At 34.8% G+C, this 24,497-nt stretch overlaps 1 protein-coding gene and 1 long non-coding RNA gene across 7 annotated transcripts in view; both read left to right on the top strand.

Annotated features, from left to right (window-relative positions):
• ERBB4 (erb-b2 receptor tyrosine kinase 4) overlaps positions 1-24,497 on the top strand; it is a 1,134,420-nt gene that overhangs the window by 187,022 nt on the left and 922,901 nt on the right. The window lies entirely within an intron of this gene.
• LOC146396125 (uncharacterized) lies at positions 15,023-18,227 on the top strand. Its single transcript, XR_014829278.1, has 3 exons — positions 15,023-15,157; positions 15,379-17,288; positions 17,972-18,227. It is a non-coding gene; the product is annotated as an uncharacterized LOC146396125 (long non-coding RNA).

Below are 24,497 nucleotides of genomic sequence, written 5' to 3'. Positions count from 1 at the left end.
TAAAAAGTCAGAAATCTATGCTTTCTTGGCCTTTTTCCATATTCAGTAAAACCCCGTATAAATTTCTGTTCTATTCAATGCGTTTAGTACAGTGATGTATAGCATTCTTTTACTATAACATGGAAATCATGTGTTATTCCTATCACTTTAGGACCCAAATGAACAAAGATAATAGTATAATTTCATCTGAATAATCTGGACTGTGACAGAATGACAAGTATAGATAAAGCAATAGATATCTTTACTTCTCTCTCTCAGCATTGACTTTATTTCCACATAATATATTTTTATTGGAAGTCATCATTTAAGACTTAGATTCACATGTAGAGAAGTATTAAAGTCCTAGAGTATTATTAGTGGTTCATTGTCAGCCTGAGTTTGAACAGTAGGTCAGGGGACTTTTGAATGATGCTTCCAGGGCATGTGAAATTATTAAACATGTTCATAGATGACCTGGCTGATGAGATGAAAAATCTATAAAATTATGAAGATCATAATATCAGATTGGTACTCTGGGGTTTATTGTTGATAATTTGAATTGAGAGTTATTTAACAAGGAGAAAAAATAGAAATTCATGGGTTAAAGATTAATGGAATAATTCTACTAGTTATAAATAAAAGAGAGCCCATAAATAAAAGATGTAAAAGCTTGGGCCTTTATTCATAGATTAGAAGCTAAATATGAATAAGAAGCATAGTATTTTAAAAATATGTTTATAAAACTCCAATGTTGTATAATGGGAAGTCATTGTTTAGGAACTACAATGTAATCTATTCATGACTTACAAAGGAGATGGGAAGTTTAATGATCTTGTGAAAAACGGAGCATACTGCTTATTACAGTAATGTCTGGGACCATCAGGCAGGAATAAGTACTATTGGGGCATTAATTTCTCCATCATAATTGAAAACCCAGAGATGGCTTTGTTTTCATGAATATGAGGCCAGAGATTCAAGACTTTCATCATCTTTGTCTTGCTTTTTGTGAAGATAATATGGCTCGTGATTCTTGTTGCTTAAATGAACATAGTCATTTTTTAAAAAATTTTCCAAAAATTCTCCAAATACTCAGGACAAAAAAAAAAATAAAACCCAATAACAACTGTAGTTTTCAGACTTTTGTTAGATACAGATCCTTTCTTGAGACTACACCTGGATGTTCAATATGCAAAGCAGATAAAAAGGAAGCTGTTTTGTTTGGAGAATGACAGGTGGCCTCTCTAAACTTTAGGCATATCTTCACTTCAAAAACCTGTTTATTGAAAATACTCAAAATTTTTACCCTTTCTGATACTCAAAAAAGCAAACTGTTCTGGAAAGCAGACTGCTAGCTGTTAGAATGTTCTACAAGTCGATAGCATGAAATGTTTATTTATGCTATGTGTAAAAGTAAGGTCAGCATACACAGAATTTACATAATTAAAATTTATAATGCAACATTAAATTTTAAAAATGATTACAGAATTTTATTTATTTTTTCAACTGTACAGCATGAGGGCCAAGTTACACATACATGTATACATACTTTTTCCTCCCATTGTTGTGTTGCAGTGTAAGTATCTAGACATAGTTCTCAATGCTACACAGCAGGATTGATTACAGAATTTAATTATTATTAATTTCTTAGTGCAGTGCCTGTATAGCAGCCTTGAAAATTTCCCTCTCATATCTAACCTTCATCACTCCTGCATAGTAAAATACTGAAGCAAAAAAAAATAATTAAAAAAATAAAAATAAAATAATGAAGCTACATATTCCACGAAACTCATAGAAAATGACTGAGCATGACATGGCTCCTAATCCAAGCATTCTTGAGAGACATAGGAATCCTGTTTCATGCAACTTTGGCTTGAAGACTCACCACTGGCCTTATGAAACTTTCTTAGAACTGCATAGCAGTCAAAGACTCTTCCACCCAATTTTCCTTCCTTTCCTCTCTTCTTTGTAGTTTTGGACCTGGATTAGGGTCTCTTGCACTGGCTAGTTTTCTTCAGAGGCATTTACTCTAATGAGTCTCTTCTGTTTGTAGCATAGTATTGGCATCTGTTTCTTACAGGACTTGGGGTAGCAATCTAGTATGTAGTAAATGTTCACTATTGCCATCATTTCCTAAATTAACCCACAGAAATAGGTATTACTATGACCACAGCTTTACATGAAGCATATCTTACTGATTTTTGCAAGTCGTCTTTTCACATTAACCAGGTTCTGCTTCCCATCCTTGGAGCCACTTGTTAGTCTTATCTTTTCTCTACTGGTTTAATGTGGAAAGACCTTTTTTTTTTTTTTTTTTTTTCTTTCTTTCAGTTTTAGTCTCTCAATTGTAGAGGATTCTGAATATCTCTATAATTTTCTAAAGTTCATATTTCAAAGTGTGTATTACAATTCTATTCATGTAGCTTTAATTATCCCTGCTCTAATTTAAAGTAAATACATATCAGTGCTAAATCATAAATAGATCTTTTCTACTTTAATCCACTTTCCAAAACACTCCTGTGACTGCTACCAAGTTACCCAAGGAGTGGACTTTCTTTGTATGGCTATTCCTATTCTTTCTTTGTGTATAGCCTCTTAGTTTTTTCAGTGCTTTTGGGGCCTATGTGGGACAGGAATGCATTATAGGGACCATGCTCAAATTTGACAGGAAGAAAGGATTTTAGCTTAAACTCTGTAGATTCTCTGACAGGCAGAAGTCATCTAATTTTAATCTGACCATTTTTGATTTAACTGTCTCAACATGGTCTCCCATTAACAATCCCTCTAGGCAATAGAATACTCTGGTTTTACTAATTAGCTTTCTCAGGACTCTTCAGTCAAGCTACTTTAGTTGTCTATACATTCAGTGTATTATCTCTAAAAAGTAAAGTCTTGAGTATTTAATAGTAATTCTACAGTTACTCTTCATAGAAGATTCATAGCACTTTCTAGATTACCCTTTTCCTACTGGTTTCTTTGCCAGGTAGCTCCCTGTTGTTTCTTTGAAACTCAGGGTGAACTCATAGACCAAACTGATGGGGTTGAGGATAACTTCCGACCAGTTTGATTTATCTATTGATTCATGTGCTCCTGCAATACAATTTGAGGTAACTAGATAAAAACTAGATAAATGCTTTGTTTTTACTGTTTTTATGAGGCATATATTAGGTTTTTCTGTTTAAAAAGTGACACTTGTTAAAGACAGTAAACACTACTGATTCCAGATGGGTGGACTGCTGCAATGGGGGCTTTGCAATAGGGAAAAGAGCTCAGACTCAACTCTGCATTCAACAAGGACAAATGGAGATTTATTGCCAAAGAGTAGGGTGGGGTTCAGTGAATGGAAAATTACTAAGAGAAAGCATCATGGCTGAAAGAATTCTTGCTATATCTATTGAACAGGATTCTTGCTGAAGACAGGCCATGGTGAGAAGATATTGAAAGTGGGAGATGAAGAATTGGTCAGGTATCAGATACCAAAGGAGAGAGGATCTTTGCTAACCTGACTAAACAGGATTCTTGATGAAACTGGACTAAGCTAGCCAAGGATAGGCTGGGACCTAGAGAAGAGGGCCTAGAGGAAGCTGGTTCAAGTTTGGTAGAGATGAGTTTCTTTGTCATTTAGTCAAATTCAGGCCGTATGTACATAGTATGAGATGCCTCTTACTCTTGAACAACCAACAACTTTATAAATAAGGAAGAAAGGACACATTGAAGAATTACAAAGGAAGTGAAATATGATTATGAAATATAACTTGATCTTTTCTAAAGAGTAAGAAAAGGGCGGTTTAACAAATATGAAGATTTGAGAATATCTTCTATGTTAAATGTATGTAAATAATACGACTTCTCAGAAAAATTTGAGACATTTCTAGAATATATTCAAAATTGTTGATTTCTAATACTTTTACAATTTCAGATGGCTGAAGAACTTTGGTTTAACCTTGGTTTCCCTTCTAAAACAATACTTAATATAGTTCCTTAGGTCAACAAAGACATACCTGCTAGAGTAATTTTCTGTGTTTATGTAATAGTACATATTTTTGCATTCTTATTTCAAAGTTCCTTAGCAAATGTTAGCTTTTACGAGTGTTTCCATGTCATATTTCTCATCATCTCTTTGTTGTTTATGAGAAAAACAATTTTTAAAGATTCAAATTTAAATACTTCATTAAGTAACACATTTAGGAATGATGTAATAATAATATAATAATAAGGGAGCACTGTGCTGTACACCTGAAACTAACACAACAGTGTAAAGCAGCTATACCCCAATAAAGTTTAATGAGAAAAATAATAGTGAGGAAATGATTTACTCCTAAATGGAGCAAAGAACCCTATATATATTTTAAGATCTTGATAAATCTTGTAAGTTAAATCAACTGTGATTATCTAAGAATCTTAAGTGAGCTAGAGTATATGAAACAAATTTTCCCCCTAGAAAAATTCTAGTAGCATCTAATAGGCAGAAAATATATGTAAAAACTACTGGATTTTACTGTAGAAGAAAGAAGTGACTGAAAATATCTTGAGGCCAGAGAATATTAAGATATAAATTTGAGTCAAGATCCAAAAACTGTGATGATCATCTCAATGATCTAAAACGCCATACTTGTCTCATTTCTAGCAGCACCTCTTTTATCACATTTTGTGTATTTGAGCACAAACACACTTTAAAAAATTCATATCATAACTAAGCTATGGAAATTATCACTGTCTTCGCACTAATAATTTTATTTTCCTGGGAACTACAGAATGAGAATTTTTTGGATTAGAATGATGTATAGCGTATCTTATCTCAAAATCTAAAATGAGCAGATTTTTATATGGATTTCTTTTTTTTAAACAAAGTAGAAAAATCAGCACAGAACCTCTGAGTAGCAGTTTGCTGTTTTGTCAAATGAAAATAAATTAGGTAATCTTTCCCACAGTTTAGCTGCATTTAAAAAAAACTGAATTCCTTCAGTGAAAGCAATAGAAGGAAAATCTTCTGACCTTGACCAGGTACACAGTTATTTTGCAAATGAAGTGGAGCAGTGTGTGACTTTTTTAATGAGACAAAATTTGCATTAAGTTGTAATCTGACTGCTGGTGTGCACCACTTGAACCTGACCCTAGGGTTAAACCAGTTCTAGTTAATTTATAAAAACAACACATACCTGTAAGGTTAGCCTGGAGTATATGATTTACTAATACTATACTACATTTTTAAACTTTCAACTTAGTGTATCGCTTTCTTTTATTCCAGAAACATTTCTTGAAGTCGATATTTCCATCTTAATTGTCTTTAAATATTCCAAATTGATATAATAGGGAGGAGGATAAAGTAAACTTTATATGTTTTCCTTCATGCTTTATATAATTAATCTCATGTTACGTTATATGAGTTGTTACTAGTTTCTCCATATGAACATGGAAAATCCATTTAAATGTACTTTGAGCTTTTTAAAATTAAAAAGGGCTTTTTTTCCTGAATGTTTTTTCATGACTGACTAGATAAAGCAGTGCTTAGAGGAGAGGGAGGGACATGAGTCAATGTTGATGCAATGCCTAAACAAAAGCCCAGTTACTTGATTTTATACCTGTCAATGAGTTGTGTGGGTATAGGTAGAAAAGTACTCTCTTTCCTCTGAATCATACTCTCTTTTCTCTGAATTAACATTAGTATTTCACATTCGGAAACATTAAAAGAAAAATGATGAAACATGTAAAGCATTCATTTGGTGAAATGCAATTATATTTAATTACTATTTTATTCATAATGGGACATTAAAGATGTCAGTCCTTCGAATACAGATGATAAAACACCACCTCAATTTAAAATGCCTTCTGGGAGTTCCCACTGTGGCTCAGCGGTACGAACTCGAACAGTATCCATAAGGACATGAATTTGATACCTGGCCTCGCTCAATGTATTACGGATCCTGAGTTGCCATGATGCAATGTAGGTTGAAGAGGCGGCTCTGATCTGCAGTTGCTGGGGCTATGGTGTAGGCTGGCAGCTACAGCTCCATTCAACGCCTAGCCTGGGAACTTCCATATGCTGCAGGTGCGGCCCTAAAAAAAACAGTCTTCTATGTAAATATAATTTTTCACATCCCACTTAATTTCAGCCATTGGGGGGATTTGAGAATAAACTTGCTGCCACAGTAGGGCTGGGTCTAAGGAGACACTCCTAGACACCATAAAAGTATCACATCTAATAGAAAACAGAGTATGTGAAGGGTGAGACAATGAAAGTAGGAAAGGAAAGCAGTGACTGCTCCAGATCTAATGCAAAGTGCTAGAGGAGTTTTCTATCGGAGAATAGGACAGGGACGGAAAATCCAGAGGTAGATAACAGTCCTCCATCAGTGGTGTGTTTAAAGAGTTTCCTGATCTGAGATTCAAAATTTGTATGACATAAAGTCTGCTCTGGACAGTTCCAGTTTATGTCAGTTTATCCCAGTGTAATTATTAATTGTGCTCCCTGGTACTCTTAAAAATGTCTGAAAGATAAATTGTGGTCCCTGGAGAAGACATATGAGTTAAGGTCCTTGATCCTAGAAGGAAGAGTGAATCCAGGCAGATTATTAAAACAGTGATGACTCAAATAAAGGGAATCATTGTGGGTCAGGAGTATATATGAAAACGGAGCCTTTTGAACAGTGTGAAAGTTTCAATAATGAACAATCAGACCTTTAGTAGGGTGGATTGATGTTGGAACTTTGGTCAGGATTGCTTCGAGGGCAATATTTCTCAAACTTTCTGATTATGCCAGAAATGGAAGAGATATTTGCTAAAATGTGGATTCTCAGACCTCATTCTAGACCTGTAGAAAGAGACTCTCCTAGAGTAGGCACGGAACTAGCATTTTAAATTATTTTTCTAGTGATTCCTACTCACACTAAAGCATAATAGCCATTAGTAGAGATGACAGAAGGGCCAGCAATTTGAAAACCAAACAAAAACCCAACAACAACAAAAAAGGGTGCCATCTACAATTTTGTGAAGATGGATTGATTAATATAAATTACAGATACACCCACATAAATTGCAGATCTGAAAGCTGTCCTAATTGTTCCTGGGTGATTTTAATAATATTTGCATTATATTTTTTAAAATGGGTCATCATGTCTTGAGTATAATAGAAAGATTATGACAGATCAAGAGGAGAAGTTGTGCTTTCCCCAACTTCCCAAATGCTTGCTACTGAGCCCTATCCTATTGTATAAGTTTTCTTTTGTAAATGATATAAGAATGCCTTGGGGGAAAATTGCAACTCAAATGAAAAAAAAAAAAAAGAGTAACTCAATCTATCTGTAGTTTTTCTGAGAGCATTGCAACAGATCTGGTTTTTTTTGTTTGTTTGTTTTTTGTTTTTTTTTGCTTTTTAGGGCCACACCCATGGCATATGGAGGTTCCCAGGCTAGAGGCCTATTTGGAGCTGTCACTGCTGGCCTGCACCATATCCACACTAATGCAGGATCCGGAACGCATCTGTGACCTACACCACAGCTCATGGCACTTAACCCACTTGCTTAACCCACTAAGCAAGGCCAGGGATCAAACCTCATGGATGCCGTCAGATGTGTTAACTGCTGAGCCACAACGGGAACTCCTGGCTCTTAAAATCGAAATCTTTATATAAATGCAATGGAGAAAAAGAGAATGAATATTCTCACAATGTTTACATTAAGATAGGCTGGGTGTTAGGGAGTGAATTTCATAAAAAATTAGGGAAGTTGTTTCCAAGTCAGCAGTGACACTTTATGCACTTTAAACTTGCTACTCATAAGGTGGTCCACAACCAGCAGCACTGACATAAGAAATGTAAAAACCTCAGGCCCTACCTCAGACTTAATAAATCAGAGTATATACTTTAATGAGATCCTCAAGTCATTCACAAGTGCCTTAAAGTTTGGGAAGCACTTTTCTCCAAAAAGAAAAATCTGACCTGATGAAAATTTTGCTTGTATCTACGGAGTCTAATCTCAGTGGAACATGGAGAGTTAGAATGAGTTTACTAAAATGTTATTCATATAATAGCATTTTATTCCAGTCCGTCCATCATTCTAAATACTGGCAAGAACATCTTTTACAAAAGCAAAAACATCTCACTGGCAGTTCAGGCAGTTCAGAGCAGTCTGGTGCCCTTACAGTAAAACTGAAATTTTGTATGTGATTTTGGGCTATCAAAGTAAAAAAGAAATATATGTCTGTCATAAATGACTTTTTAAGGTGGTAGGCAAAATTGCATCACAGCTACTCCAAAATCACAGTGAACACAAACTAAGCAAAATATCATAAAAGGTAGATTTACTATAAACCTATTTTTTCTCAAAATTATGTTCATTATTTCAGTGGTTTAGATCAGTGTTTCCCAAAGAGCTTTCTGTGGAACCTTAATGCTTCCCCGTGCTTTCCCCAACTTCCCAAATGCTTACTTATGAAGGGATTCTACTGAGCATTATGTTTGGGAAACACTGAATACTTTATTCATTTTTCATTGAACAAATGTTTATGGAGTAACTTAAAACCTTTTGAATGTCAAGCATTACATATTAGAAGCTATGGGTCGACTTGAGGTAAAGAGACCTATTTATTTTTATGCTATCTGGGGATTTTCAAACTTTTGCTCTTTTTTCCCACCATTAGAGCTCATATTGTTACCATTCTTCAGGTTTCAAATCTTTGGCTCACATGTGCCATGATTTATCCTAATCCACAAGAGTCTGAAGGTTCTAATTACTTTGCCTCCCGAGCAATTCTGAGTAAATCCTTGCTTTTTGACTTCATCTTAATCCATTAGATGGTATTTCTTGAAATGGCTATTGAAATTAAACCAAATTTCATTTCAGGTATCTTAGAAAGATTTTTCCTTTCTTTGTTTATTTCTCTTTCACTCTTGAGAAACTTGATATGGACACCAGGAATACCTTAATTTTCTTTTTCAAATTACAAACCATTAGTTTCCTGATTCCATAATATATTGAGAATCACATAACACATTTTCTTTGTTCTGGATATTCAGAACTTCAACCTTTGTTGAATTGAAAGCATAATGCTCTTTTTCTTGAAGTTTAACAGTATAGCCATCAACATATTTGGCACCTAAAGTTGATTAATAGATCCAAAAAATAGGCATCTTTGAATATGTGGACATTTTTGCTGATTACTATATTTTATATTTTATAAATTATTTTTATAGTGGTGAATCAAAATCCCTCAAATCTACCTGGTATAACGTATCAAGATGACTCTTATGGGTTAGAAAAATCTATGTTTCTCTGATGTATTTATGCCTCCATCTGTTTTTAACCCACATACTTGCATAATTAAAATTAGTTATCTTAGTCTATTCCAAAATGTATTACAATTGACCTTTGGACAATGAAGGGAATGGGGCACCATAGTGAAAAATCAGAGTATAATTTAGAGTTGGCCCTCTGTATTTCCTCCATATCCAGGGCTCCACATTTAGAGGTTCAACCATCTGCATGTAGTGTAGTACTGTATTATTTCTTCCTATGGGGCAGTGATCAGTAGTTTTGAGCATTCAAAGAGGAAAGGGAGTGGGATGGAGACAGTGTTTGGTTTATATAAAAACTGAATATGTAGATTGGAGGGTATATGTTTCATTTTTTTTTTTTTTTTTTTTTTTGTCTTTTTGTTGTTGTTGTTGTTGTTGCTATTTCTTGGGCCGCTCCCACGGCATATGGAGGTTCCCAGGCTAGGGGTTGAATCGGAGCTGTAGCCACCGGCCTACGCCAGAGCCACAGCAACGCGGGATCCGAGCCGCGTCTGCGACCTACACCACAGCTCACGGCAACGCCGGATCGTTAACCCACTGAGCAAGGGCAGGGACCGAACCCGCAACCTCATGGTTCCTAGTCGGATTCGTTAACCACTGCGCCACGAGGGGAACTCCTGTTTCATTTTTTTTAGCTTTTTTCTTTTGTTTTTTTAGGGCTGTGCCTGCAGCATATGGAGGTTCCCAGGCTAGGGGTTGAATCAGAGCCATATCTGCTGGCCAATGCCACAGCCACAGCAATGTGGGATCCAAGACACATCTGCAGCCTATACCACATGTTTCGTTTTTAAGACAAGTTAAATATCCGATCTTGATTGTGCCTGAAAAAAAAAAAAATATGTAAGTGGACCCATGCAACTCAACCCATTTGTTCAAGGGTCAACTGTATTTACCAAAAAATTATCATTTTTAAATTGTGAAAAATTATCTTATTATTCTATAATATGGGTTGTAAGTTACTCCATGTCTTATTTTGAAGCTCTTCAAATATGTAGTTCCTCTTTATCCAATTAGAACTTTTACAATTTAGACATGACCTCCTACTCCATTCATAATAATTGGTGCTTTTATAGAGGCAGAGCTATCACTATAGACAATATTTAGATTATTTGTCTTACTGAATGGCTCTCATTCAGAATTTAGAAATGTAATGGTAAAATTGGTAAACAGTAATTTAAATTAAAAAGAAGTTATTGTTTTTAAGATATTATTGCATAAGAACTTAACCAAATATAAACCTTCATAAAGTAATCCATTCAAGAACTGTTTACTTGCTTGATTATGAAATATGAGCATTGAAATGAAATATGGTCCCCAGATGTGTTTATAATACCCCCTTGGAATGTATGTTCTCCCAACCAATAGAGAACATTGTCATGAAATGAGCACGTAAATTACTGTATCTGAATCATGTCTAAATAATCTAAATTTATTGGTATCAGATTTGTAATAAATTAAATATGAATCTTGAGAGGTAGTTTATTCTATTTATCCATTCATTCAAGTAACATTTATTGAAAGTCTACCATATGCCACACACTGAGTGAGACTGAGACTTGCATAAACAAGGCATAGCTTGAGTCAGTCATGAAAACAACTCAGTCATGAAAACAAATAACTATAATGTAAAATGACAAGTGCTAAAATAAATGTTATGTTAGCTACCATTAGCCATTTCTAAATGACCAACAAGTACATTTTAGCTAATAATACTTGGTGTTATAGGAATAGAAATAATGACATTTGTTAATTGTTCATTCATTCACTTATTCAACAAATAATTATTTTTCAGCACTACTTTGTGCCAGACTTTGTCCTTGTTCTGAGATTATGTCAGTGAACAAAATGTGAAATATGCCTTCTGCCCTGGAGATAATATTGTAGCAGTATGAAGAAAAATTTCCCACAAGTAACCTATGTATTAAAAGATAAGTGGTAATTCAGTAGATAGAACAAAATATTAGGGGGAGAGAGAGAAAAAGAGAGAATTGAGTGGTAAATAATAAAATTGGATTCTAGCTAACTCTACCATCAATTTATTGAGAGAATCTGAAAATTTAAACCATCCATGAATCTTTTCATATATATGCAATTCCACAGGAACACATACTTTGAGGTTTTTAAAAGTCATGGATGGGAAAGGGTATCATTTTAGGTATGATATTAAGCTATTTAACGAGAACAAACCAGTGGTTACCAGAGGGTAGGGGAGTGGAAGATGGCCAAATTAAGGGATGAGGATTAAGAGGTACAAACTTCTAGTTATAAAAACTTAAGAGATATAATGTTAAGGCATGGGGGTACAGTCAATAATATTGTAATAACTTTGTATGGTGACAGTAATTAGACTTAATTGGAGTGATCATTTCATAATGTATAAAAATATCAGATTACTATGTTGTACCCTTGAACATAATATTGTTGTCATTTATGCTTCAATAAATAATTTTTAAAATTAAATAAAAAGTAGGTATCTCCCCTAAACTAAGCCTCAAATTCAGTGTTCTGATCATTTTAATAGGTATGGCAGTGCCATTATCCGAACAGGAATATTGCTTTTGGAGCAGTAACTGTTAGGGGTGTATGTAATAGGTGTCTTACCTGAATTAGTCAAAGGTGGTTTCCATTTAGGATTAAAGATAGGACCCAGGATCAGTGGTTCCAAAACTGGTCCACAAACAAACTGTGTTAAAATGACTGAAGGAATTACAAACAATAATAAAAACAACTATTGATTCCACCTTCCCTAAAACTGGAATTCTGATTCAGTAGATGTATGGGTGGGCCTAGGAAACAGTATATATATATATATATATATATATATATATATATATTTTAAGTTATTTAGATTATGCTGTTGTATGGAAAGATTTTGGAACTAATACTGAAGGATTAGTTATCACCACCCAGATTCAGGAATTTCAGGTTGAATAATAAATTAATAGGATCATTTACTGGTGCTCTAAAATCAAGCAATCCTATCATCTTTTAACCAAAGTTTTCCCAGGATGTATCCTGGTATATGGTAGGCACTTAATAATTATTTGTCAATTAAATGAGTGAATTTTGTGTATACTTTACAATGATGTACTAAATTTAAGTGTATAAATGTGTACTCTGCATTTTTAAATTTATTTTTTAATTGTAATAAATTGCTATGTCCCAAACACATGTTTTTTTTCCTACTGTACAGCATGGTGACCCAGTTACACATACATGTATACATCCTTTTTCTCACATTATCATGCTCCATCATAAGTGACTAGACATAGTTCCCAGTGCTGCATAGCAGGGTCTCATTGCTAATTCACTCCAGAGGCAATAGTTTGCTTCTGTTAACCTGAAACTCCCAGGCCATCCCACTCCTTCCCCCTCTCCCTTGGCAACCACAAGTCTATTCTCCAAGTCCATGATTTTCTTTTCTGTGGAATGGTTCATTTGTGCCATATATTAGATTCCACATATAAGCGATATAATGTGTCTGGACAAAACTTTCCTTGAAAAAGACACATGCACCCACATGTTCATTGCAGCTCTATTCACAATAGCCGAGACATGGAAGCAACCCGAATGTCCATCAGCAGATGATTGGATTAGGAAGATGTGGTATACAATGGAATACTACTCAGCCATAAAAATGAACAAAATAATGCCATTTGCAGAACATGGATGGAGTTAGAGACTCTCATACTGAGTGAAGTAAGTCAGAAAGAGAAAGACAATTACCATATGATATCACTTACATCTATAGTCTGCATTTTAACCACCTAACAGGAATTGTCTCTGAGGATGGTTAGCATTTCTTTGTCTAAGGCAACTGATTTGTGATCTCATACTAATCAGTATCACATTCTATATCCATTACTTTTTAGACTTGTGCCCTCCTCTTCTTTAGTTGCAGAATCTCTGAGAATGAAAAAAATTACCATTTGCCTTTCAAATGGTTTACATAGCTCCAGTGATTTCTGGTGGGAAGAACTGAAATTTCATTTTGGATTTTACCACAAAGAAACCCCAATAGACATTCTCTTTATTTACCTTTAAAAAAAAAAAAAAAAAAAAAAAAAAAAAAAGCTTTAAAAAATCACCAGTCTTTGGAACTGAGGGGACCATTTGAGTTCCAACCCAGAGAATAACTGAACAATTATTTCTCTGTGTAGATCACAAGAATAATGCCAGAAGTCTTAGGAAGGGCCTATCTGAGAATAATAAAATAAGAATGAGAACATTAATGATATTAACTGATTATAGAGTAAAAAAAATAGGATAGATAAGATTAATTTAGAAAAAGCTATAGTTGGTTTGAAAGAGCAATGGCAGAGTGGTGGCATGACTTTTTGCCTTCAAGCTTATAGAGGCGTATTTTCAGAACAATTTAAATAATCTCTTCTAAAGAGGCAAATTATGCTTACATTTATTGGTTAATTTGTCTCAAAAATGCCATAGGTAGATTAATCCTGATTTATATATGGGTGACCTGAGGCAATAAGGTGCATGATCGGGTGGGTCTTCTGGAGCTGTTCTTTAACAGTATATAGAATCATTTGTGCTTAAATATTGCATTCGTGTCTGTTGTTAAATTTAAAATTTATTAGTCAATTAAATAGTGATTTAGCACTATAAGTCACTATGCAAAAATGGCAAAAATATATGCAATAATAATTCCTGTCCTCAAGTTTTATTAATAACAAAAGGAGTGTTGTATTTAAAAATCTATATTTCTCTGAGAAGTTTAAGCTCTCATCAGTCATACTCACTAATTTGATTTAATTTAGTAAAATGATCTCTACCCACAATATATATATAATGAAAAGAAGCTCTAGATTGGGATCTTTTACTATCTTAAAAGGATTGCATTTTTGCCATCTCTCTGGGTGCCACTTTTGTAATATAAAAAATAAGAGTAGGAATAGCTTTTTTTAACTTAATTTTACTAGAGTATCATGGATTTACAATGTTGTATTTGTTTCAGGTATGTAGCAAAGTGAATCAGTCACACATAGAAATATATCCATTCTTTTTTTCCATACAGATTATTACATTCTTTTTTCCCATATAGATTATTATTGAATAGATTGTCCTGTGCCATACAGTAGGTTTTTGTTAATCATCTGTTTTATACAGTGGTGTTTATATGTTATTCCCACCCTTTCAATTCTTCCTTCTCTTCAGTGGTTTCCCCTATGGTAACCATAAGATTGATTTTGAAATCTATGAGTTTGTTTCTGTTTTTAAAATATGTTCTTTTGTACCATTTTTATTAGATTCCACACATAAGTGATACATGATATTTGTCTTTGTCTGACTTACTTCACTCAGTACCATAACCTCTCAGGCCATCCATGTTGCTGCAAATGGCATTATTTCATTATTTTTTTATGGCTGACATTCCACTGTGTATATGTACTATGTCTTCTTTATCCATTCCTCTGTTGATGGACATTTAGGTTGCTTCCTTATATTGGCTATTTTAAACAGTGATGCAATGAACATTGGTATTCATGTATCTTTTTGAATTATGGTTTTCTTCAAATAGATACCCAGGTGTGAGATTGCTGAATCCCACTCTAATAGTTCCACATTTATTTTTTTAAGGAATCTCTATACTGTTTTCCAAAGTGGCTGCACCAATTTACATTCTCACCAGCAGTGTAGAAGGGTTCCCTTTTCTCCACACCCTCTCCAGCATTTACTGTTGGTAGGCATTTTTTCCCTCTCTTTTTCCCACCCAGAGCATATGGAGTTCCCAGGCCAGGGATCAGATCTCAGGTGTGGTTGTGACCTATGCCACAGCTGCAGCAGTGCCAGATCCTTAACCCATTGTACCAGGGTGGGAATCGAACTTGTGCTCCTGCACTCCAGAGTCACAGCCAATCTCATTGTGCCACAGTGGGAACTCCTTGTCTGTAGACTTTCCGATGATGACCATTCTGACTGAGGTGAAGTGATAACTTATTGTAGTTTTGGCTTTCATTGCTGTAATATTTACTGACGTTGAGCATTTTTTATGTGCTTTTTGGCCATCTGTCTGTCTTTGGAGAAATGTCTCTTTAGATCTCTTTGCTTGCTTACTTTAAAAGTTTATTACAGGAGTTCCCATTGTGGCACAGTGAATTAAGAGTCCAACTACAGTCGCTCAGGTCACTGCTGAGGCATAGGTTTGATACCTGGCCTAGAAACTTCCATATGCCGTAGGTGTGGCCATAAAAAAATGTTTATATTACAGCATGTTAATGTTTTTGTGTAAGCAATCTTAGTTTACAAGATTCCCTTAACTGGAGGATATTAGCATTAAGAAATTCTACTTCAGCCACATTTTAACTAGTCAGATGACTATGGTTGATTCAATCACAGTGTTGAATCAGGTGATATATAAGGTCATTTCCAGTTTTAACTAAATTGTATCATAGGTAAAAGAGATGGAAAGCCTAAATTATTAACAAAAACATATAAGAAGATATAGATAGGATCCTGCAAAAGTAGGAGTACAGAGATTCTTGCCTTCCTCTCTTAGGTAGAAAAGAATACACACACACACACACTTATGTGTGTGTCTATCACTAGTTATAGCTATACATAATCCATAACCAAAGATAATTTAAGTGATTAGGTATAAATATTTCCATCATTTCCCCCACATATATTTTCTAATCAGAGGTTTTTTCATCAAGTTAGGAGGGAATAGAAAGGGAGTTGCAAGATGGAAGCCTTAGACCTAATTGCCTTTCCGTCCTTCCTTTCTCTAAACACTATCTACTGCATCATTTCATTGAAATGTGAGGTACTTGATCCCCAGTTTTGGTATTATCCAAGCTAAGCATCAGGGAGCAAGCCCCAACCCAATCTTCAAGACAAAGCTCCAAACCACTTACTCCTGGGAGCAATCACTCAAAGAGATGGGAAAACCTAATGATATAACCAGAGGTATTTAATTATTATGGGGAAAAAAATTACTTTTGCTTAAGATCATCCTGCATTCAAATATTGTGTCTACCCTTTTCTAGCTTTTGATTCCATGCACATTGCTGAAACTTCCCAAGCCTATGTTTCCTCATGTGAAAAGAAGGAAACTACTAACTATGTTTAAGATTGCTTTGGGATGGTAGATAACCTTAATGCTTCATTAGGTAGGCTCTCAGTAGATAGTAGTTTTTACCATACACTTAAAATGATATATTCAGGTGGAAAATAAAATGCATAGATTCATTAATTTTCATGGGTATATTTTTGAATACATGCATATGTCCATGCCCCTATCCATTAGGGTAATCACATTTGTTGTATAAAGTCTACCCAATAGGTACTCTTCTACTTCCTAAGAGTATTTGCTTTTCAAGGAGGAGCCATTAGAGACCATCTAATCTCGTAATTTTCAAATTTTATATTTTAGAGAGAGGATTCCATGGTAGTTGTTTTTTAAAAAATGTAGTTGGTGTAGGGGTAAATAAAGAGGACTGATGGTTAGAAGAACTTGAGGGGAAATCCAGATAACCCCACTCACTTTTCAATCAGAATAACTCAAATTTTGTATGTTTAATTTTATTGTATTTTTTAGAAGTGTTTTTTTATTGCCTAAGTCACACCCCCAACAGCAACAGCAAAAAACCCATAGATTACGTTCAACCTCTCATTTGGCACATGAGGACTGAACCCAAAGACCTTAAGTGGCTTGTGGAAGGTCATACAATGGTTGTTAGGGCCAAACCAGAGCTTAAAACCACTTTTTCTGTTACTCTTTTAATCGTTTGGCTTTAGTTTATTTTTCTTCCCTCTCTTTTCATTTTATTTACCTAACTTACTTTTTTTTTTTTTTTGGTCTTTTTGCTATTTCTTTGGGCCGCTCCCACGGCATATGGAGGTTCCCAGGCTAGGGGTCGAATTGGAGCCGCAGCCACTGGCCTATGCCAGAGCCACAGCAACGCGGGATCCGAGCCGCGTCTGCAACCTACACCACAGCTCATGGCAACGCCGGATCGTTAACCCACTGAGCAAGGGCAGGGACTGAACCCGCAACCTCATGGTTCCTAGTCGGATTCGTTAACCACTGCGCCACGACGGGAACTCCCATTTACCTAACTTACTTCTATGAGAAGCTTCTGGGTTGGAACTTCAGAGGTGCATGTATAGGAAATTGAAGGAGTTTTAAATTAAACCAGTTTTTAGTTTAATATGTTTCTGTCACATGCTCTAAAATGTTTACTAAAATAGGATAAAGGTAATGTATTTGTGACTGTAACATAAAAATTGGTTATTTTGGGAAAAAGTCATCAAATATCGTGTTCATTCTAGGATATGCATGAATATAAAATAAATGTTTTATAAGGAGATTATTCACAGCTGTATTCAGCTACCATATTGGAATTTCAAATGAAAAGGAAATTAAACAAATTTTTTATGTAAATGAAATGTTTTTTAAAAAGGAAGCACAAGGGAAATTAAGTGTATAATCATGCCTAGAAGTCAGGATTTTCCCAGAAACCAAGTTTCTTGCATGAATTTCTTGAGGTATTTGGGAATATCATCATGAACCCCCTCAGATTCTTTCCGTCTTAAATATCATGATGAGCGATATCTTAAATATCACTAGTAGACTTTTCTGAAACCTCTGTTAATGGTTAGAAACTATTATGACTATTGTTAGAAACTATGACGACAATGGACTGTATTTTAAAATGATGACCGGGAGTTCCCATTGTGGCTCAGTGGTTAACGAATCTGACTAGTATTCATGAGGATGCAGGTTCGATACCTGGTCTTGCTCAGTAGGTTAAAGATCCTGCGTTGTTGTGAGCTGTGGCTGTGACCATCAGCTGTAGCTCCGATTCTACCCATAGCCTGGGAATCTCCACATGCTGTGGGTGCAGCCCTAATAAGCAATAAAATAAAATAAATAAAATAAGAGAATGACCATAGTGATATCTCCAGTTTCATGTTATCCTACAAAGTGACCTTATTATTTGACAACAAGAAATGAAATCAAATTCCCCTGCCTTGCCTAATAAGTGCAGACAAGTGGTAGTATGTGACTTCCAAGGCTGGGTTATAAAGTTGATGCAGCCCTACCCATGTTCACTAAGAACTTTGAGCCACTGTGTTAGAAGTTTAATTGCCCCGAGACGATTATCAAATAAACTGCATTGAAAGGTGCCCCTCGTTGGAAGTCTTACTCTTTGAATCATCCAGTCCCAGATTCCAGGCATGCTATTAAACTATCTTGGGCCCACCAGACCATCCTATCTACCTGATGAGTACCGCTGAGTTTCCTCAATGAATGGAGAAGCAAAGGCATTGCTCAATTGAGCCCTGCTCAAATTTCTTATCAATAGAATTGTTATAATAATAATAATAAAAAATAGTTGTTTTAAGCTATTAGGTTTTAGTATCATTTGTTACACAGCAGTGAAAAACTATTATGGATTTAGTTGACAAGCATTAATTCATTGGGCCCAACCTGGGGATTTAGGAATGACAATAGTAAAAACATAGTATCTATGCCTTTTATTAGTTTGTTTTTCAAAAAATAAAAAAAGTTTTTTTTAATATATAATATACATACCATAAAATCTACCCATTTTAAGTGTACAATACAGTTTTTAGTCGATTTACTGAGTTGTGTGGAATTAATATCATAATTCAATTTTAGAACAGTTATCCCCTCAAAGAAAACAAAACAAAACAAAAACCTTACAGAGGAATTTTGGATAGTTTGCCTAAATAGATCCCTTGTGTCCAACTGCCGACATTCCCTCTTCCTACCCCCAAAGCTGCTTTTTAACTATTTTTTGCTTTTTGTAGAACTGATGATGTGACTTTGATCTGGTTTTAGACTCCCAGGGAGTTCAAATCCAGGAGGTCAAGCAAAACACGGGAATCTGGAGCTGCCTTGAACACTGGGCCTGGGTTATTTTTCTGATAGACTCACTTTGTTCTCCAAGAGTCGCTTTGGTTTCTGAGTTCATAACTTAGTTTTTGAGAGCATGGACATTGGATTGTCTCAGTTCAAGTTCCATTTTCAACACACATTAGTTGTGTGTCATTGGACAAGTTACTTTTCTAATAGTTTACACATCTATAAAAAGAGAGTGATGTTATCTACCACACAAGGCTATTGTGAAGATAAAATTAAATAGTATACTCAGAGTACCTAGAATAGTGCCCTAGCATGGTGATAACAATAATAGTAGCTGGTATTTAATGAGTGCTTAACAATTTAGCTGGCATTATACATATATTAACTCATTTAATCTTCACCAAAACTCCATGAATCAAGTGGTATTACTGTTGATAAATAAGAAACTGTTTACCCATGGACAAATTATGCAATCTTGGCTTTTCTAATAGAAAGTAGCAAAGCTATTAACACCTCAATGAATAGTCTTTTTATTTAGAATGGGACTTGCTGGGAACTTGAGTCATAGCTATTAGAATTCCCTCTCTCCTCTCTTGAGGATTTTTAAACCCATGAATTATATCTTCTCAGCCTACATATGCTAACACATACACGCATGTTCACACACACTCACATGCACACATACACGCATACCACTTCTTTTTGATTGCAAATGCCAATCTTAAACATGGTCGTTCCTTAATAAATATTAACTAAAAGAATAAATTAAAGAATAGATTTATCTGTGTCTTGAGGGAGTCTGTAAGCAACTTTGGGAGAGGGTAGAAATCAAAGATCAGATGGCTATAGAAGTTCTGGAATGGGGCCTGAGGTGTTTGGTCATATAAAACATCACTCCTCCAGAGATCCCAGAATATAAAAGGCATTGTAATCTCAGACATTCTGTCTCCTTTAGTGATGCAAGAATGTTTTAAAGAGTAGTTGTGAGAGCATATGGAAGTACTTTTTTTTTTTTTTTTTAAGCTAAGTATTCTCATCACTTAAGCATTGTAATCAATTCACCAAATATTTGTCCAGGAGAGAGAAAAACTTATTTAAATTACTATATCCAATGAGCATATTTTTTGTTATAAAACTTCTTGTGTATACTTGAAGACAAAGGACTTTAGAAATCTCTTTTAGCTTTATTTTTTATTTTTTTAGCTTTAAAATGCATGGTATTCAGAATGATTTGTAAGATAACAATGTTAATACCAATGCAAGATGATAAATATAATTTCAGGGTGAGAATCACAGTATTGGAGTTCACGTTGTGGCTCAGTGAGTTAAAAACCTGACATAGTGTCCATGAGGATGCAGTTCAATCCCTGGCCTTGCTCAGTGGGTTAAGGATCCTATTCCGGCATTGCTGCAAACTGCAGCTTAGGTCACAGAAGCGTCTCAGATCTGGCGTTGCTGTGGCTGTGATGTAGGTCCGCAGCTGCAGGTCAGATTCAGCCCCTAGCGTGGGAGCTTCCATTTGCCACAGTGGCCATAAAAACAAAAAGAAAAAAAAAAAAGAATCACAGTATTATGTAAACTTCTGCTTTTTTTTTTGACTTGGAATATTTTATGAACATATTTCTTCATCAATATTAGTCTTAAAATACATAAAAAACAACTACTTTGGATACTAAAATCATCCTAATTTGGGGTCCATAGTCCCTGGATTATATTATCATGGGTAAAACTGGTAAGATATTAACCTTTAAAGCTGTTTGGGCCTTCAGTTCTGTTCTCCTCAAGGGTCTTTTGGAGACCCTTATATGTCACCTTGTGTAACATATACAGGCAGAACTCTTATTCTGGCCTGTTTTTGTTGCCAAATAATTGGGCCCATAAGATTATGTGCAAACAATTTTATTTGGAAAATAATAGGTAATGATTTTCTTGTAAGTCTTTGTCAATGTCTATTTCCCAAAGAAATATGTGCCTTTAGTTACTGATAATATTTCATTTTACACTTTTATCTCTATGCTGAATATTAACTTAGTTTTTGGTAACGTGGCTTTTGCTTACAGCCTCTCCTAAGCAGCTAGTCATAAAACTTTAATACACAGGAATGATAAATTATAAAAACACATTTGCTGCTAACTGTCTGATAAACTTAGCAACAAAGAAGCAGCTGGTACTTTATTGCCTACAATTTCCTACATATTTCCCTGAAGTTCCAGCTAAACAAGAATACATTTATATTTTATTTTTTTCTAATTAAGTTGAAGAGAAAAACAGAGTCAGGGATTGATGGGTTTCAGATTTAAAGCATTTCTGTTATAATTGTCAGGCAATCAATTAACCAATTTCTGAAGGATTTAATCTTCTTTTATAGTTATGCTTCTCATATCCTTTGGTTTTATTCTTCTAAATGGAAAGTTTTTTTTCACTTTTCAGAGAGAGAATTCATCAACTATAGAAATGAGCAAGACAGATAGATCAGTGACAGAATTTAAATATAGTCCATTTGAGACTGTTTTCCAGTTTTAAAATCTACAAATCTGTTTTTATGGACTATCTTTAGATTCATTGACTCTACTAAGAATCACTGCAGTTTAAGGGCTCCAAGGGATTAAATAGGAGAAAATACATGAAAAATGATTAACAGGTCTCTTTTCAAAATTAATAATGTTTTTAATATGGAGTAGATATGCATTAATTATTCATTATTTACTGTCTGTCATTTTGGAAGTACCTTGGTCTAAGGACCGCAAATGCTATTATTATAAAGGTTGGGGCCTAAGATAGGTTTATGGGGTGCTAGAACAATTTTGCTTTGTAAATTTTAATGGTCACATAGGTATGGTACATAATTAAGCTGTGTGATTATCACAGCACACTTTCCTGGATGAATATTATACCAGAACATCAGAAGGAAAAAGAATTCCTGAGTCATGACTAAATGTTAAAGATTTGACACCTCCTGAAGTTGTCAAAGATCATCTCTAGAAATTTGTAAAAAATGAATGCAAATTCATCCTTTCACATGCAAATAACCAATATTAGTTCAGAAAAATGAACATAAATATTATCCTTTTATGAAGAATCTGTGCTAATCTCATGGTGAGGAAATAGAGTTACTATTAAAATTCTAGTTATAGGATTCAGAAAAATGGAAGCAGGATCCATGTAATATTTTTCCGTTCATGTCTTTTAAAACTAGTTGTATTCTGGGGAGTACCTGTCGTGGCTCAGCAGTTAATGAACCCTACTAGTGTCCACGAGGGTGAGGGTTTGATCCCTGCCTTGGCTCAGTGGGTTAAAGATCTGGCATTGCCATGAGCGTGTTATAAGTCACAGACTTGGCTCAGATCCTGCGTTACTATGTCTCTGGCATAGACCAGTGGCTACAACTCTGATTCGACCCCTAGCCTGGGAACCTCCATATGCCATGGGTGTGGCCCTAAGACGAAAAAAATAAAAAATAAAACAAATAAAACTAGTTGTATTCTGATGTTCATTAATTCAACAGAAATACGTACAATTCCTATTATGTGGCAGACACTATTCTATGAATGCAGTAGTAATATGAACCAAACAAAACAACAAGAGCAAAAAAACCCTCTGCCTTAAGCTGGATAAGGTTTCATTATAGTACTGATGTTAATTACTGTGAGTTAAATGATGAAGCTCTATAATAAACTATATGTTTTGAGAATGAGAGCCTTAATGGGCTAGTCCTGCTTTTTTCAGTCTGAGATGTCATCACCAATCAAGGGATATTTGAACTGAGACTTCGAGGATAAATAAAGAAAATGTATTATTTGATGTAACAGGAAGTTCAGAGCACTGCAGGTTATTTTTCCACAGGCTTAGCAATATAATCTGCCATTCACAGTGTTGGCTTCATCTTGGTCTGGTTATCCTTGTCATCATAAGAGCTGCCAAAAGCAACTGTGGCAGCATGCTTCTCTTTATGTCCAGCAGGAGAGAGAAAAAAGTCTCAACTCACTAATTCATTGAGGAGCATCATATGCTTATTAGATGAGGCCATTTTGGAGAGACTCATGTGAGTGGATGGGCACTTGAACATTTCAAGATTTTGTGATGAAGGTAGAAGTAAGATGCGAGGTGTGTGAGTAGATGACTCCTGAATAGGCAACTAGTGACTTCTACCAAAATGGGGATCTTAAGCAGGGCAGTCAGTGAGTAGGCCTCAGAAAAGCAATGGTCTCCTGAAATTGTATTGACTTTTAAAAATCTATGCATATATTAACTTTTCTGGGGAAAGAGAGAACATCTTATAGCCTATTTTCATTGTGATTCACGACTTTAAAAAATAATCAGTGCTGTAATAAATGAAACTTCCCCCAAACCATAATAATCTTTTGTGATACCTATACCTTATAAACACTGCCTCATTTTGTGCTAATGATATTTTTGACAGTCTGGCATTACCTACATCATCCTCATTATCATTGTGCTAAATTATTACACTTTAAGAAGTGAAGTGACTTCCCCAAGGCCACCCAGCTGATGGCCACAAGATTTATTAGAAATTACCATTCGCTGTGGAATGACTTGTCTTTACTACTTATCTCAGTAGAGAGTAGAGAAAGAACAATAAACAAAATCTATTTCCTAGTTTCCTACATTTCCTAATTCAGATGTTTTTTAAAAGACACTATAGCAAAGTTCTTAAAATAGTTTTCACTTTAACTCTTAGATAAAAATCAGTATTAGAAAAATAAATTTCGATTAAAAGCAACTGGACTAAATCAGAATGATGGCTCATTTGGAGAAAATACAGTATGATTAAAAATTATTAAATGAGTCAAAACATAGCTCATGGATTATACATAATCAGTTAAGAGAGGGCTTTTGGTGGTGGAATGATTAAAATGCAATAATGAAAGTAAATAGTTTTCTAAGATGGAAATATGTGGAAAGCAATTCTTACATATGTGTTCATTGGATAAGTATTTCGAGGCTATAAAGGATTATTCTATCTCAAGTAGAAAAACTAGAATTGTTTTTTAAGTGTGAGTTAATAATCCAGTTTTTATTCAATCAAGCAATCAGTTCCCCATTTTTTTTAAAGTACTGATTTCAGAATTGATAGTATTTCTTTTTTCAGTGAGGCAGAATAACATTTAACAGAGATGTTCACAAGCAGCTTGTTCTGTTTACCATGTGGATATAAAGTGATACACTATTCTGGTGCTACACGTCCAAGTGTTGTTACTGAATGCTTCCATAATGTCAATAATAATCCACTATTCAAAATTAGATGTAGCCCCAATTTCTCAAATGCTTGAGTGATCATTTTCTTTAGTAATTGAGTTCCTCATAGAATTCCACTGCTTGATTACTTGCTCAGTAATCTAAGCATATTAATTTGAAAAG

The sequence above is a fragment of the Sus scrofa genome, chromosome 15, assembly GCF_054392235.1.
Source record: "Sus scrofa isolate SSC_HxYL_T2T_F1_AM1 chromosome 15, Sscrofa_HxYL_maternal_Yorkshire_Landrace_v2.0, whole genome shotgun sequence".
In the NCBI taxonomy this organism is placed as follows: domain Eukaryota; kingdom Metazoa; phylum Chordata; class Mammalia; order Artiodactyla; family Suidae; genus Sus; species Sus scrofa.
The sequence above is the reverse complement of the archived record's forward strand: the minus strand, read 5'-3'. Positions and strand labels throughout refer to the sequence as shown.